The sequence below is a fragment of the Neolamprologus brichardi genome, chromosome 17 (genome assembly GCF_056152115.1).
Source record: "Neolamprologus brichardi isolate AB-2024 chromosome 17, ASM5615211v1, whole genome shotgun sequence".
NCBI lineage: Eukaryota > Metazoa > Chordata > Actinopteri > Cichliformes > Cichlidae > Neolamprologus > Neolamprologus brichardi.
In genome coordinates this window covers 1,178,178-1,195,065 of record NC_142120.1, presented here as the reverse complement: position 1 = coordinate 1,195,065, position 16,888 = coordinate 1,178,178, and the positions used below count along the sequence as shown (strand labels likewise).

The 16,888-nt window shown below is 41.2% G+C and overlaps 1 protein-coding gene across 2 annotated transcripts in view; it reads left to right on the top strand.

Moving 5' to 3' along the window:
* Window positions 1-16,888, top strand: part of rabgap1l (RAB GTPase activating protein 1-like) — a 106,915-nt gene that overhangs the window by 41,227 nt on the left and 48,800 nt on the right. The window lies entirely within an intron of this gene.

Here is a 16,888-nt window from a genome sequence, read left to right as displayed (position 1 = left end):
AAGGACCACCTGACCCTCTTTTGAGGTGGGGAAGTCATAATTGGAGGGGAAACCAGTTCCTGTCTCTGTGCGCTAATAGCAGAGCCTCAGTCACCAAAAGCCTTTGATGGCACGAGGAGGGACACACTTAGACACCCACACACCAACACTCGCTCATACATCTTGTATTGCCTCCATTTCTCTTTGAAAACATGAGATCCAGATTGTGGGAGCTGATAGATGACAGCTAGTCATAGCCAGCTATAGCAGTCCTCAAACTTTAAGTCATCCAGTGGGAGGTTAAACCCACATCATTATTGGATTGGCGATCAAGATTCAGTCCATCAATAGTTAATCTCAAATATTTGACTGAATTATTTTTTAAAAAGTTATCTGAAGGGAAGTTAATAACAGAGGACATCCATACAGTGCTTCATGGCAGTCCGTCTATCTGAATCATTTCAGCTGCAATGACTGCTTGATTGTGTCACTCCTCTGGTGATCTCGCCATGGCTTCCTAAAATGTTTATCTTGATACAGATTCTCTAAAGAGAAAGTTTTAATAATAGAATAATAAGGTAAACATATGCCGTCCCATACTCGTCCAAACCACAGTAAAGACTTCTGTGATGTGCAGAGAGGTGCAGGCTTGGTGACTGCCACGCTTGAGAACGTGTCCTTTAACTCTAACACAGATTAACTGTGTAATTGTGAACAACAACCAAAGGAAATAAAAGAACTAAGTACCCCCTGTGATTCAGTTGCGTGTAAAACTACCTTTAGCAGCAATAACGTGAAGTATGTTTGGGCGATATGTAAAAAAATCGCCGACAATCATCAGTCCAGTAATCGACGATGGGCGATGTATTTGTGCATGCACAGACTTTTTGATGGGCGGGGCAATGTAACCATGCACGGACTGATTTGCGCGTTTACAACACGGAAGAAGCCCAAACATGGACGCACAATTTCCCCCCAAAAATAGGGCTGTCAGCGTTGGATGATCTGATATCCTCGTGTTGGTGTTGTTCCCAGATCATCATGAAAATGTTGTTCCAGGTTCAACATCGCAAGTGACCAATCACATTGTTGTGACGTTATTCTTTTGCGCACCAACCCATTCCTGCATTTATGAAATTCCAGTGTTGCAAGGACAATATCAATTCTGCTTACCGTTTATTAAAGGGTCAGGGTTAGGGTCAGGGTCCGTTGATCGGCGGACAAAGGCGGTTTCTCGCAGCTAAAATACAGTTTTTTGTTTTACGGCGTTTTTTCCCGAAGTCGCAAAAGTATGACGTCACAGCATTCTGATTGGTCACTTGCAGTGTTGATCCTGGAACAACATTTAGTATGATGATCTGGGAACAACACCAGCACGAGGATATCAGATCGTGTGTCAGCGTTATTGTGGCGTTAACGTGGTTATCACAATTAACGTGATAACATCTTTAACGCGCTCAACACATCTGGAGCGCAGAGTGAACCAACTTTGGACAAACTGCCAAAATGCATTGACGGACATTTTATTGATTTTGACTCAGTCTGCGCACAGATGTTAAAGAGTGTTAATCGCGTTAGTCTTGATGACGGCGCGTTAATGCTGACAGCACTAAAAAAAAAGTCACTTTGGCTGTAAACACGATGAAAGAGGTAAACCTGAGCATGTAACCAAAGCGGTGCAGACGTGTAGTGCGAGCAAAGGACTCAAACAGGGCTAACTTGCATGTACGTGTCCACCATTCGGCTGAGTATGCTAGGCTATCACCAGCTCCTGCAGCAGGCACTTGGGCGCACTCTGAGGGGGCACTTGCTCGCAGATGAAAGGGTGCTGTTAAAACAGCGCTAATATTATTTCATGTTGACTGCTTCTATTAGCTCCATCGTTATTAGCAAACTTACTCATGGGCAAATAAATAAATAAGTCGCCCCCTGTAAAAACGATGAAAGCTTCAGCCTATCACCGATAGTCGATATATTCACCCAGTCGCCCAACCTTAACGTGAAGTAGTTTTTATTTATTTATTTATTTTTTCTGCATAGAAAAAGTATTAGTGTCTCAAATTGCTGTGGGAATATTTGGGCCCACTTTTCTTTCCAGTGCACGTTTGCAGACATTCATCTCTGCACAGCTCTCTGAGGGTCACGGCGTTCAGTTGAGCTGCGGACTGGACTTTGACACCTTCAAACATCTTCAAATCATCAGATCTCCACCAACACGCTGGACACCTGGCGTGAGGTGTTTATGCTGTTTGATTTTCACCAAAATAATTATACTGTCGCAAACTTTAACTTTAACACGCTAACTGAGGCAGATCCACTACAGATTGTGAGGCGAGCTTGTTGCACCTGCTGCCTCTCGCCCTCTTAACTCCTGTGGAGGCGGTGAGGGTGGCCTGAGCTTCTTCAGTCATATCGAGGACAACGCTGATATATTAGAAAGCATCTGCAGCGGTGACGACATACGAGTGCCTCTCCGGTGAACGCGCTTTTGAGGACGTGACATTTAATCAGAGTATTTCTGTAATTGTCATGGAGACAAAATGGTCAGTGGTTCAATTCTCACAGAGGACCTGATTCTTGTCCAAGTGCTCCAGAGCAATAAACAGAACACTTAGCTACCCACTCGTAGCAGAGTGCGCTGGATGGGAACATTGGAAATGTCTAAAATGTGGACTCACCAGCGCTCTTCATCCGATGCTTTTAAGTTCACAATTCGATTTCACCTTTGGACCCGGCGAGTGCCACAGGTACTTTTGTCCATCAGTTGATTCTTTGCTGAGAGCTTTCTCTTCCATCTCGTTTGAGTGCTTTGAGTTTTCCTGCATTGGTTTCACTGGATGAAAGTAACGATCAGCATTTCTGCAGGTTTTTTTCCACCTTTGTATCTTAAAATCTCACCCTAGCCTTGAGCATCTTTTTATATTTGTGTGGCAGCAGCAGCTGTGCCTGTAATGGATCTGTGACGTATATACTCATGCATGTATAATACTGATTAGTAATCATTTTAAAGCTTGATAAGTTTATACGGGTTACAAATTGATACATTTTCTTCTCTGAAAAAATGTATCAATTTGTAACCAATAAAAAGCGATTGTTAAATTAAATGTTTCTGTAAAACATGCTAACATCTAGATGAATTCTCGACTTTGGAAAAAGGATTAAAGATTTGAACAAAAACTAGAGACACAAAATTATAACTGATCTGATAAAAACACATTACAGTTAATTTATATTAATTTAGTTAAATTGTTACTGTTGCAAAAATGAATGAACACAAATGCGAGCTAATTAAAAGTTTAGTTTTCAGGTTACTGTTTGTCAACAACAGTTTATGTTAAACTTGAACGATATTTAAAACATTGGTACTGTTGTCGCCGACATCGTCAGACAGCTGCCGCTCTCACCGCAGAAACTCTTCCTGTTTCAAGTGGATTTTATCGTGACAGGACTGAGCTCGTTAAGTATCGGCGTTGGAAATCCATTTGTCTTATTACTGCAACGCTAAACTAATATCTGAAGAGTTTTTAAGATTTCTTTTAATACTTTCTAATTTAATTTGGCATAATTTCCACTAATCTTCCTCTTTTAGCTGTTCAGACAAACACCTTGACAGACAGCGGAGGACAAACCTGTTTTAGTGTTGCCCTCCCTGCAGACCTCAGACACTGAAGCTCTGCCAGAAAACCACTGCCAGCTTCTTTAATTCTCTCTCGAGGCATTTTATCTGAATGAAATACCATAAGCCAGTCAAACTACCCCCTTGGGCCCTCGCATATTCCTACTCAGACCTGCAGACTTTCCCTTTGTGTCTCTGCCTTATATGGACAACAGGACTGGTTGTGTTGGGCAGGTTAGTAGCGAGAGGCAGCTCATCTCAAACCATCATGAACACGACACATAGCTTTGCTCCTCTTGTAACCAAATTGTAACTGTGTACATTTTTTATGTTACACGATTAATAATGAGTAAATATTAAGCTAAAAGTCAGATGTTGTGACAGATGGCCTGCGCAGACGTTTTGCCAGCTCTGGTTTTCGCTTGTCTCTGGTGTGTGAGGAAGCACAAAAAGCTCAGATATAATCCAACTGGTTTGCCAGTATTTGTGTTTGAAGTATGAGCCTGGAGCACTGGGAATGGCACAGGACATGTTAACCTTCATCATCTTGGTACTCCCTGGATAAACTGTGGATCAGATTGTCATGTCTCTGTCTTGGTGTTCAGCCTCTAACATAACACATGGAAAGGTGCGTCCTATAAATGCAGGGAAAAAATCACACTACTCAATGTGAAACAAGTGTCTATCTTCTTTCATGGACCCACTAAGTGTTTGACCCACTATGCCACCTCTATCATCCCCTGGGGGTCTTATGTCCCCACATAAGAGATTCAGCTGTCCTACAGTGAAAATGACAACACACAGAAAATGTCAGATACCTGGAGGATGCACCGAGCTCTCAGCGATGCAGTGCGAGAGGTGCGTGTCATCAGAGGGGCATCACCTACAAAATCTGTTGTTTCTATACTAGAAACTTTCCAGGCAAAGTGCCACATGACACAAGGTGCTGATGCAGTTCATCACCAGCCACCTATCACACATGGTGATGTGTTTACCCAGAATGCAGTTTGGTGGTTTTCACCTCTGCAAATAAAACGTCTAACATCTACATCGATGTTTTTGTCCCCTCCCAGTACTTGTTACAGTGTTGCTCCTGTGACGCGTTTCTAATGAAGCTGAAACATGTTTATCTGCCCTGAAAATCCCATTTCTGTTTTTCAGGCTTCAAAAAGAAGCAATATTTAGACATACAGGCCTTTAAAGTGTACAAGGGTAACTCGAAGATTTTTCATTGTATGAATTGTATTGTTTGTTTGTTTTCGTGAAACAAATTTCCCTAATGTTTATGTCGAGTTATTTATGGGTACAAAGAAAAATTACAAGGTTGGTTTGTTGCAGAGTGCCCCCTGCTGGACACTCGTATGATGGTTGAAGGGTGTTTCTGCTGTGTTATGTTTTTCATATTTTCCATTATATTTTTTATTTATTGGATGAATGAAAATGATTTAACTGGTAAATGGCTAATATCTCTGCAAGTTTCATTTGCATGGCGTCATAAGTGTTTATCCAGGATAAACAGATCACAGATCGTCTTTGAATAACCTTAGTGATTAAATGTTGTATTTCATAGTTTTGTATTAATACTGCAGTGTCTAAAACTCCATAAAAAGAATAATAAACCGCCATTACAATCTGCTATTATACATTTTATTATATATATCGATATCGATATCATATATCGATATCGATATCATATATCGATATCGATATCATATATCGATATCATATATCGATATAGATATCGATATATGATATCGATATCTCTATCGATATCATATATCGATAGAGATATCGATATATGATATCGATAGATAGAGATATCGATATCTATATATAGATATCGATATCTCTATCTATCGATATCTCTATCTATCGATATCTCTATCTATATATCTATAGATATATAGATAGAGATATATACACAAACTATTAGACAAATTAAAGTCCTCTCATAGTATTATCATCATATCATCGTATTATTTATTGTATTGTTTTATTACCTTTTATTCTGAAAGAGGGTGCTGTTAAAACAGCACTATTATATTTCGCTATTAGATATAAAAACAAAAAACTATTTATTTATTACTTTAAAAACAAATTCTGTTTCTTCATTATTTTGTCTTTTCGCTCCGGGACCATGTGTTCATAATTTTGTTCCACCTCATGTTCACATGTGATGCGAATGACAATAAAGCTCCTTGAATCCTGGTTCGGGAGCAGGAACCAAAAAGCTGTTACGTGGGTCAAGTTCCAGTTGCTTTTATATTAAGCTAATGAGAGCATAGACATTGTCAAACAAGCAAAAGCTATTTTATTCGTTTATTTTTTAAATAAACTACGTTTTTGAAGTTATTCTTTATTCATAAAGAAAAAACATTAAAGAGACGTTGATGAAAAGTCCTAATGAAGGTAAATGAGACGGAGCTGCAGTTACAGCTGTGCCAGTTTAACTATGAGGAAAATGAAATTTAGCGTGTGCGCGCACCATGCTCGGCTTATTGAAATGCAGAACCAGCCGCACCATTAAAATGCCACGGCAGCGATACAGACACAGATGAATCTGCAATCTGCCAGGCAGGCCAGCTGTTGCCCCTCCACCACCACCCACTGCCTCCAGGGAAGCCTCGAGAAACTTCCTCACCAGCAAGCGAGCACAAAGGCCTCGAGGGGAGCTGGGTTTTAATTACTGGGCTGTGTCCTCTGAATATCATATCTCACTGCATCACACGGAGGGAAAAGGGGGCAAAAAAGTAATGAGGAGTGTTTGTGAAGCCAGGTACGTCCGCAGAGAGGCAGAGTCATTATTGTTTCCCGATGTCTGGCTGTGTTGTGACAAAGCGCCAATAATATGGTCTCTTTGCCTCGCTAACATGTTAGCATCGGTCTTTGGAAGCTCTCGGATACAAAATCTCGGATTAATCAGGCATTTTGGGAGTTTCTTAAATTCATTTCATTCCCATTGTACCATAAGGAAGCTCAGTGGAAACAAATGGAAACCATTCTACATTCACATCTAAAGAAAAACATGTTTGCTGAGCATCATGTTTTATTCTGACCTCAGCGTGTTTGATAGCTTTAGCTTCACCCTCTCTTTGCCTTCTCATTGTAAACAGAAGGTTTGAACAGCAGGTGCAAGGCTCGCAAAATTTCAAAATCTCTGGTAGCCCTTCGGGCAGGCATTCTTCAGTTTTTGGTAGCCCAAAATAAATTTAAGTAGCCCGAATAAAAAAGAAAGCTTTTTTTATGTTTTTGTTTCCGTTACAATATTATACTTTAATGTATAATATTGTAACGGAAACAAAAATTAATCAAAAAAATGTTAAAATACAAATCACAACAACTGTATAAAAAATACAACCATCAACTCAAATACTTGGTTCAAATTGAACAGAAATTTCTATGAACTTGTAAGAACTGTGTAGAACATGAATCTGTGTCAGATCCTGAATTTGAAATTTCCATTGAAGTCACAGGTAAGAGGCAAGTGGAACCAAGATCGAGGCCATTTGCTTTTAGAAGTTTGCATTGTGCCAGTGGTAGTTCACTCTTTGCAACATAGTAGCTGTTCTAAACAGAATTTTCAGGAGTTCTTGTTGTGCTTGGTTTATTTTTAGTATATTTTTTTGCAATTGCTGTTTGTTCTGGGAAAGATGCTGCAGATTGGGCAATAATGCATTTCTTGCATTTCTCATGGGTCCTGATGGGGTCTTTCTTAAAATTACTGGTCCCAGTAACAAAGGCGCTTGTCGACTCAGAAATCAAATGAAACTCACAACAGAACATCATGTTATTTAGCTCGTCATGTTGCAGCCACAGATATTCTTTTGTCTATGAAACCAAAAAGCTGCGCTTTCTTTTTGCCTTATAGTCTGATTTGTCATAATTTTTCCGTTTTGTGGTAAGCTTTTCTTTGGCTGTCCCTTCTTCACCCTGACCTGTCTTATTTGGCTCAGCAGAACTAAAATATATATCCTGCTGCTTTTACACACGCACTCACATAACGCTCAGCGATTCTCTGCGCGATCAACCTCTCACATGTTTACGCTGCGGGAGATTTCACTTGTCATGTTTGAATAGTAAGCTAACGATTGATAAGACGATGTCAGAGGAATTGGTGCGCAATTATTCGTCACTCACCAATCAGTGCTGTCGCTCTCCACACACAGTTCGCGCGATCGCAAAGTGAAAGCAAAAAACAAGCGCAAATTCAAACGCGATTTCAATATGTCACATATTGACAGTGGCTCACCGATGCCAATGACATAATTACCCAGCTACATTTCCGAAAGAATGCAAAAGCATTGACATATATTTTCCTTCCTATGATAGCCCGACGGGCAGGGCAGAGTTAGATTTTGGTAGCCCGACTGGAAAAATCGCTAGCCCCGGGACGTCGGGCTAGTAATTTTGCGAGCCCTGAGGTGGGTGGGGCTGCTGTAAGGTGACATCACAGAGACCTGAGAGCAGAAAAAAAGCACAGAGCCCAAGCTGAAGCCCAACCTTGTGGTTCATAAGGATTCACGTAGAAGTACAGTTTACTGCACATGTGTTTACAGCAACAGCACGTCTTCTGCCCTGTTTTCAGAGCCGCTCCTTCACTGAAGGAGCTCCATCCAAAGATGGAGGCCAGCTAATGTTCTGCCTGTCAGTCATTCAGATTGTCTCTTCCTTTATATCTGTACTTTAGATTCCCCTCATTCTCCTTCTGTCTGGGTTTATGCTGTTAGTTTTCTCACTGTCTTATTCAGCTGCACAGTTTCATTTAAAGATGTAAGTTAATAACAAATGAAATGGTGCCTCACAGTGAAACATTTCTTTCAAGCAGTCTTGAGGCTCTGACTTCATATGGACCGTAGTCTGATCAGTTCCAGGGTGCAGCTCTGCAACAGACGTGCTCTTTAACACGCCATCCTGCTGCTTCGTGCAGCAGCTGTTCCCTAATATGGTGCCGAATGCGCCGCTCCGACAGGGCAGCTCTTTCCTTTGTTGTCTCCTCGTCCCCGTTGGAGACATCGCTGTCAAAGTCCATCAGATTTCTTTCAACCGATCCTCCACCGTGGCTGGTAGAGCGTTAGGATGAGGCCTTCTCACTGAGAACAGAATCGATTACTGGACAGCGTGCAGAGATGCTAACTGTTGGGTCTGCGCTTCCACAGGCCCGCTGCTTTAGAGACTTATTCCCGTTAACGAAGCAAGACGAACAGCAATCGATCGATTTTACTTGCTAGCAAGAACCAGGCTCTTGGAGCTGAACGCTCCTCACCTGTTTCCTAGCCAACTTCAAATAAACAGCCTCCCTTGTAGCCTTTTTATTGAATACAGTTACAGTTTACACAGGCACCACCCATTGTGGTGTGTTGGGCTCTTGTATGTATGTGTATGCATGTGCGAGAGTGTGTGTGTGTGTGTGTGTGTGTTTGTGTTTGGGGGTGCGTTTGTGTGACCTCCTGCTCACCTAAGGGTCATAAAGGCAGGAAGTTTACTAAACAAGAAAACAGAACATAGGATGAGCCTATAATAAACCACTACTGCCTCCCCCACCATTCAACAGGCTGTGGAGGGGGTCAGAAACAGAAGAATGTCTTTGATCATACAGTTTGAACCAAGACAAATTTAAGTACAATGATGGCAACATTTAACAATTTGACTGTGTTTCTGTCTTTAGAGTCACGTGTTTGCTGTTAAGAGCCACGGTGAAAGCAGCAGGAAGAGCATTTAATTACTCTGTTTTGATGAGTAAATGTCTTACTGTTTAACTTTCACCATGATTGTACTTTTTTTTTGTATTGTATCTTTATTTATTTCAGACATATACAGAAAAAAAACAATATATACACAAGTACACATACTTGCATTTACAAATATGAATATATATGTAAATACACACACGTATGTGCTCAGATAAAACAAAAAAAGAAAATAAATAAAATAAAACAGTCTAAATGACATGAAATGACAATTATTAGGTCTGAAATGGAGTAGGAAGAAGTATAACATACTTATTAATCCCTACCCCATGCTCAACATTCTATTGAATCCCACTATTCGCCTAATTCCCATCATCACTTACCCCACACAATAAACAAGGAGAACATGTATAAACATAGCTACAGTAATAGATATAATTTAGATACAATTTAGCATAGTTATATATACAATGGGTGATCAACTTTATCAGTTTCATATTCTTCCAAAATCAGTTTTCGAAACATCTTTATAAGCTGACTAATGCTTGAACACTGCTGTAGGTCCACAGTAAAGTTTTACCCCATAAATAGTAACACAAAAGGTTTTAACCTTTGTCCGTGCTTTAAGAGTCTTCAGATTTAATTTTCCCCTCAATGCATAGTCCCCTTCTCTGTCAAAAAACATCCTCTGTACATTTCCTGGTAACATATTGTATCTGGCTTTGTACATAATTTTTGCAGTTTTATATTTTATAAGATCCATAAACTTCAGAATTTTTAATTTCAAGAACATGATGTTAGTGTGGTCTCTAAATCCTGCTTTAGTAATCATCCTGATTGCTTTTTTCTGAGCTTTACATAGTGGTTGAAGTGAAGTTTTGTATGTATTTCCCCAGATTTCCACACAGTATTCCAAATATGGCAATATAAGTGAACAGTAAAGTACCCGGAGTGATTTGGAAGGCAAAAAATGTTTAACTTTACTCGGTACAGAGATGCTTCTTGACAATTTAGCTTGTATATGCTTTATGTGAGGTTTCCAGCAGATTTACTTTGCAAGATTTCTGAGAGACATTGATTAAAAAAAAAAGCATTTCATGTTCTGAATGTTGTCTCTAAACCGCGGTTGAGACCTGGTCGCCTCATTTTTCAGCTCTTACACCTCTCAGTAACTCAGCTGTTGTCCAGTGTAACTATCTTAGTTTGGCGTTTATGCCTGTGGACAGAAATAATAGAGTTTATATAGTATTCAGTGCTGGAGTGCAGGTTAGTGGTACAATCCTCTGCTTTTACCTACAGTGTGTTGCTCACTAGCACACTGGGAACTTTAGTTTCTTATAAAAATGTTCTCTGATCTTCGTCAGTTTGAGTCACAACAAGACCAACACAAGCGCACTAAACTAACTGTTCTAGTTTATTTTGCCTTTATTGAACACACCAAGTAATCTATCACAGTCCAGGATGAGGAGAAAGAGAAAGAAAACCTCTGAGTTCTCCTAAACCTTCTCTCTTTGGTTTCCCTCGGGCTCTGGATGCCCTGCAGTCGTTTAAGAAACAATCTGTTACATTTTCTCAAGAAGATTGCACAACTTAAAGCACACAACTAATAAACAAGAAAACAGGATTTTGTTTTGCCAAATCAGACTCGTAGCTTTTTAATCAGAATAATTGATGAGCAGAAAGGAACGTCGCTCTAGTCCTTGTGTGTGAGCGAGGTTGTTACTGAAGTCAACAAGCCTGCATTGAAGCATGAAGGCTTTTGTTTTGTTCTCTTGGAGTCTTGAATGAAGGTCGGATTTTATGAGAAACTTTCATGTTTTATTAGTTATGAAAGAAATTGTGTTACAGTAACTGACTCACACGTTGTGGTATAAATACGCACACACCTCACATCTACCTTTGAGTTTTATTCTGCACATGTAAATGATTTGTCGACCTCGCTGATTGAGCCGATATCGATATCGTGCACCGCCTTGAAGTTATTACATTCCTTTAATGATTGTGCACCAAATACACATCCAATATGTGCATGTTTAAGGTAAATAAAATACATTAAAGGGTATCGAATTACATTTCTGACTTACGTTTGAATCTTTCTGTAATTATTCTCTGCACACATTGTCAGTTCACACGCAGCCTTCATAGCTGCTTCCAGCGCCACCTCTGATTGGCCAGGCTGTCACTTTAGGACTTAGTGGGCTCTGAGTGTTCAGCTGTCTAAACCCAGCATATTTGGCTTCTGCCTCATCGGTTTAACAAAGCGTGGCTGCCTCTGAGTCGAGGGGTTTGCCAGCCGGCACCCGTGGGCTCCTTCCACACCCGGGAGTTGCATAACACTGTCAAAATGAGGGTTACTTGAGAGCTCGCTGCTCTCTAGAACAGTATAATAAGGATGGAGCTGCTTCTGAGATTCTGCATTTGCATTTCTACATGTAGAGCATTTAACTGCCACTTTTATCCAAAGAGCCTGACAGTGTGAGAGCAGGTAGGTGGTTCATTATTTCACTCAAGGACATTTTGACAGGATTTTGTGCTGTTGATGGACAGACTGACTCATGCTTCTGAAGCAAACTGCTGAAGTACTGACCTTGTCGTTTTTATAGCCTTACTTCACTTTGTTCTAACATGCCTCGTGTTCAGAAATGATCCGAGGCTCCTCGGTGCCGGAAGAAAACCCGACCGATTGGTCTGTTCATGGGGCCAAGTCGTTGGTGAGCGACTAATGGAGTCGCTGGCTTCTGCGCCGATGCCTTAACGATAAGTTTGTTCATACTGTTGGGAAAAAATAATGTAGTTCTAGATCTAACTCAAGGGGCAGATTAGGGTCCATTTTCTTGCATTGCGACAAATAAGCCGTGTTGACACACTCTGCAGCCTGAACGTTGCTACACAAGAGCTGCCGCTGAGAATGCTAATCGGGCTTTAATCAACCTTTAAGAAATCTGTGTGATGTCAGATTGTGCTGTGAAGTTACAGCATGCATGCTCTGTACTCTGCACACTCATCAGGGCTCGCAAAATCTAGCTCAGCCCCGCCCATCGGGTTATCATATAGCCCGACAGGCGGGGCTGAGCTAGATTTTGCGAGCCCGACCGGAGATATCGCTAGCTCCGGGACGTCGGGCTAGCGGTTTTGCGAGCCCTGCTCATCCAAACCACAAAGTTTACTATAGTAGATGCTAGTGATGGGTATTGTTTAGGTTTTATCCGATACTGGTGCCAAACCGGTACTTTTGAAACGGTGCCGGTGCTTAAACGGTGCTCAAACCGGTGCTTAAAGAATGGAGAACACAAAATTGGTCCAAAAACCTCATGTTCAGCTGTTTTTTTGTAAAAAGATAACAATGTTAGCCTTTTCTGCAGCTATGGGGCATATATGGTATCACTCTTGGCTGGAAGCAGTGCTTAAACAATGGAAAAAACACAAACTTTGTCCAAAAACCTCTCATGTTTAGCTGTTTTCCACTTTTTCTTTGGTCATTTTAGCCTTTTTGGCCAGGGTGAAGGGAGTATCTGCCATCAAACAAGAAGACAGCCGCATGTAGCTATGATGATGTTTGCTAGTTCACCTTACATGCATTAATGTAATAACGTGGTTAGCCTACTCAACGTAAATTACACACGAACAACATTAAGCTACTCACGCAGAGAAGAACGGCTGCTGCTGCATCATCATCCTCATCATTTCTGCTACACTGGCAGGGCTAGGGGCCAGGACTCTCCTCTTCGGGTTTTTGGGGGATGTTGCTAACTCCGGTCCGATAACAGGCACCACACCCGCAGTAGATGTGCTCGGTGTGAGGTCTCGCAGCAAGCTATCAAATACGGCGCATTTCTCGGCTTTTAAAAAAACGCTATGCGTCGCCAGGTGTTTCATCAGATTCGAGGTGTTACCTCCTTTGACAGCATCACAGTATCAGCTTAAAGCACTTGTTGCAGCTGCTGAGTTTGCATCTTTTGCTGTGAAGTACAGCCAGACTTTGACCGCTTCGCCTTGGGCATTTTTAATCTGTAGCTCTGCTCTAAAAGAACGTACGTACCTGGACCCGCCTACTATCCTCGGAAACGTAAAATGATTGGCTAGAATCTAAAGTGTGTCACAGCTCAGGAAAAAAAAGCACCGAAATGTGCGCTACTTTTCGGTCTGGTTACTACCGTTTATGTCAGAACCGGTGCCATCATGGCACCAGATACCGGTACCCATCCTTAGTAGCTGCAGCTGAAGCAGACTCCTGCTGACTCCTGCAGGAGAAAAGGCAGCTCTGGGCAGTGTTTTGACTGATTGCTCTAACATCTGCCCAGACACCTGTATACTGTATTTTAGTGCCATTAAGACACTTGTTTGCAGTTGTACATGTATAAATTTCAATGCAAGGATACAGACAGCATTCAGTCTTTAATTGAATAGACTCTCACGTTGCTTCCCAACATGTATAACATTATAAGTAAGTAGATCCAGAGCACAGCACACCTTTATACGGTGGAACCTTCCAGTGGAGCAGCATGACGGCATTTGTCAAGGTCACGACCCTATATGCCTAAAGGTCCCCCGGCTTCATTCTCTCTGACGAGACGCGAGAGGAAGCCAAACCCGGGAAGCCAACCTGTCAACCACATTAAGACAAAGTGTGGTGTCAACTCGGTCACCCGGCTCCTGAATAAATAGTTTTCAACCATGGCAGGTGTTTGCTTCTGTTACCTTCAAGTGTAAAATGAAGGCCCAGCTCCCATGGCTGTAATTAACATTTAAAACATCCCCCATTAAGCAGCTGCCCTTTTACTGCTTTGCTCCCTAAAGCCATAGAAGTAGTTAAGTATCAGTCATTAAATCTGCTCTTTTTTTTTTATATCTTCATATATTTGTTTTTTTTAACTGCTACCTACCATCCGTTTTGCTCCAGTGACGTTTTAGCAGATACTATATGTAGAGTTAAATGATTATTTCACTTTTTCTCATATTTATAATCAGTTCATTTAATGCTGATAACCACATTGTTACCTGGGCAACAATCAAAACGACCACATTATAATACAAAGGTTCATTAGACTGATAAACCTGGTTCTGCTGGAGGTTTCTTCCTGTTAAAAGGGAGTTTTTCCTTCCTGCTGTCGCCAAAGTGCTGCTCATAGGGGGTCATACAAAATGTATTATTGCAGGGTCTACCTTACAATATAAAGCACCTTGAGGAGACTGTTGTTGTGATTTGATGCTGTATAAATAAAATTTAATTGAACTTAATGTGTTATTCAGCACCTTTAACCCTTTAAAGCCGGTCAGAGCAGCACGCTCTGTTTTGCGTAACTATTTTTAAATCCCGGTAGCTCTGCAACCACGTAAGCTAGAGCAATAATTTTTTTTGCATATGAAACCGGAGGAGTTGTACTTACATCTTATGCCATCAGCTTGTCCTCGGTCACAGTTTCCTTCCACATATAGCTTTGCAAAAACTGCATAAAAAGCACTTGCAGCAACAAAAACATAATATTCCAGAAACAGGCTTTGCCGATCCGATCAGCTGTTTGTAACACTTCCTACGTTGGAATAAACGTCAGTGCGAACTTTTGCATGTCCGCCATGACCTGCCCGAAACCGGAAGTGACGTCATTTTCGCAGAAATGTAGTTTTTTACCATCAGGGCCTCATGAGCCTGTACTGGTGTTTTTAAAAGTTATGTTTGACTTTATGACTTTCTGTGTCGTTTCTGGGATGCTTAGGACTCATATTGCACTGCTGGAAATAGTTTATTTTGATGCATATGCTGCTTTTTTGCAAATTTGCATTATAATATTTATTTTCGTTTTTCCTGCAGTGTATAAAAATTGGTGTATTTCAAAAATAAAACTATGAAGACACTCAAAATAAATTTCCTGTGGTGGGAAACTATTTTGTGCAACTTTTTTGTATTTACAGTTTTGAGGGATAAGCCTCTTAAATTTCTCTAACTACAAATATATGTTAAAAAAACAAAAACGATTTTCAATTTTTTTGTAGTTTATTGCACTTTTTTGCAATTTATGTAATTTCTATGCACTTAATGCAGACATATTATTAAAATTTAGGCTGTAATGGTTGTATTGATGTATAGCAACTTGAAATGCTCCCAAAAATGGCTCCACAGCATGTAAACATATAATATGAGCTCTGGCGGACTTGGTTCTATGGTAAATTATGAAGCAAAGCTCTTGTCAGAAGAACTCGAGGCTTAAAGGCCACATTTATGTTAGTTAATCCAAAGCAGTGACAGTTTTTACTGGATGGAATAAAAACCCATTTAAAGTGCTTACAATTAAATGTGTATTAAATAATGATTTGAACACACTTGTCTTTATGTCACAGTGGAGCATGAATGTGTGTTTCTCACAGAGGAAAGCCTCCAGAGCTGCTTCCATCAGTCAGCTTTGTGTGGGTAATGAAAGCTGGTGGATGTAGACAGATGTGTAGGTTGAGTGCAGGTTTGGACATATCAGCAGTTTTTATTTTTAGCCGTGCGTGTTAAGTAGGTAACCTGTTGGAGAGGTCTGAGTAATGGACTGTCTGCCCAACGAGCCCCCAGGCTACGATTACAGAAGCCTGTTGTTCTTCTCCGGGTACTTGTATCTCTTTAAACCTCTTTCTCAACTCTGTCTCATCTGTCTCTGCTTGTTTATCCATCGTGATCTCTCCCCGTACCGTTCTCCACTGCTTTCTGCTTCTCCTGTTCTTCTCTCGTTGGTCTTTTCTCTTTTTGCTCTTGTTTTCGACCTTTAGTCAGCTTTAAACCCACCAAGGGCCACAAAAATGAAGTGTTCCATGGACACGGTAGTGTTGAATCAGGACAGTTTAGGGAGCTGGTCATGTGACATCTGGTTGTTTTGGGTGGTGTCAGAAGACGAGTCTGTTTGGTGGGTGTTGTTTGCTGCTCTGATGGCTGCCCCCCCCACAATGATTACGCCTATATTACTGTATTACTTTACTGATAAACTGACCATTTCAGGCTCACTAACTCTCCTCCCCAGAAATCCTTCCTTCTACCTGTTGTGTACACGAACATCTGCAATCGCCTTCCTTTCTGGGTTACTGGAGGATTACCCGCGGCTAAGAATAGCTTTGACTTTTCTTCAGATGGTGCTCCCACCTCGGTCTTATCGCAGCCGCAGATCCTTCGTCCTACTGTTGCCGCTGTCTGGTAGCTAACAATCACTAGCAGCCTTCTGGATCCCCCTCATTGTCTTTTCTGTTCCTTCTGCTGTGGCAGCTGTAAAAAGATATTCGAGCTAAAGGCGCTTTGGATTGTGGCGATTGCGGTAGCGATGCTGTGCACGCTGCTTCTGTCCGCGCTACACTCGTTGATAACGTCCAGCTCTCTGGTGACCTCTGATGACCCCGAGGTGCCAAAGTGTGCTGGGCTCTCTCCCATGTGGGGAAACACTTTGGGCTTTTCCCCATTAAGCATGAAGCATGCCAGTGAAATACAGAACAGGTATGTCACCCTGCTTATTGTTAAGAGTCTAGTTTCCTGGAAGGTTTGATGACCATTAATGTTTATGCTACTGTGAGGAATGAGTGGCCTTTCCTCATTGGCTGAGCCACAACTTTCATAGAAAAGTAAATAAAGATGTGGACGGTC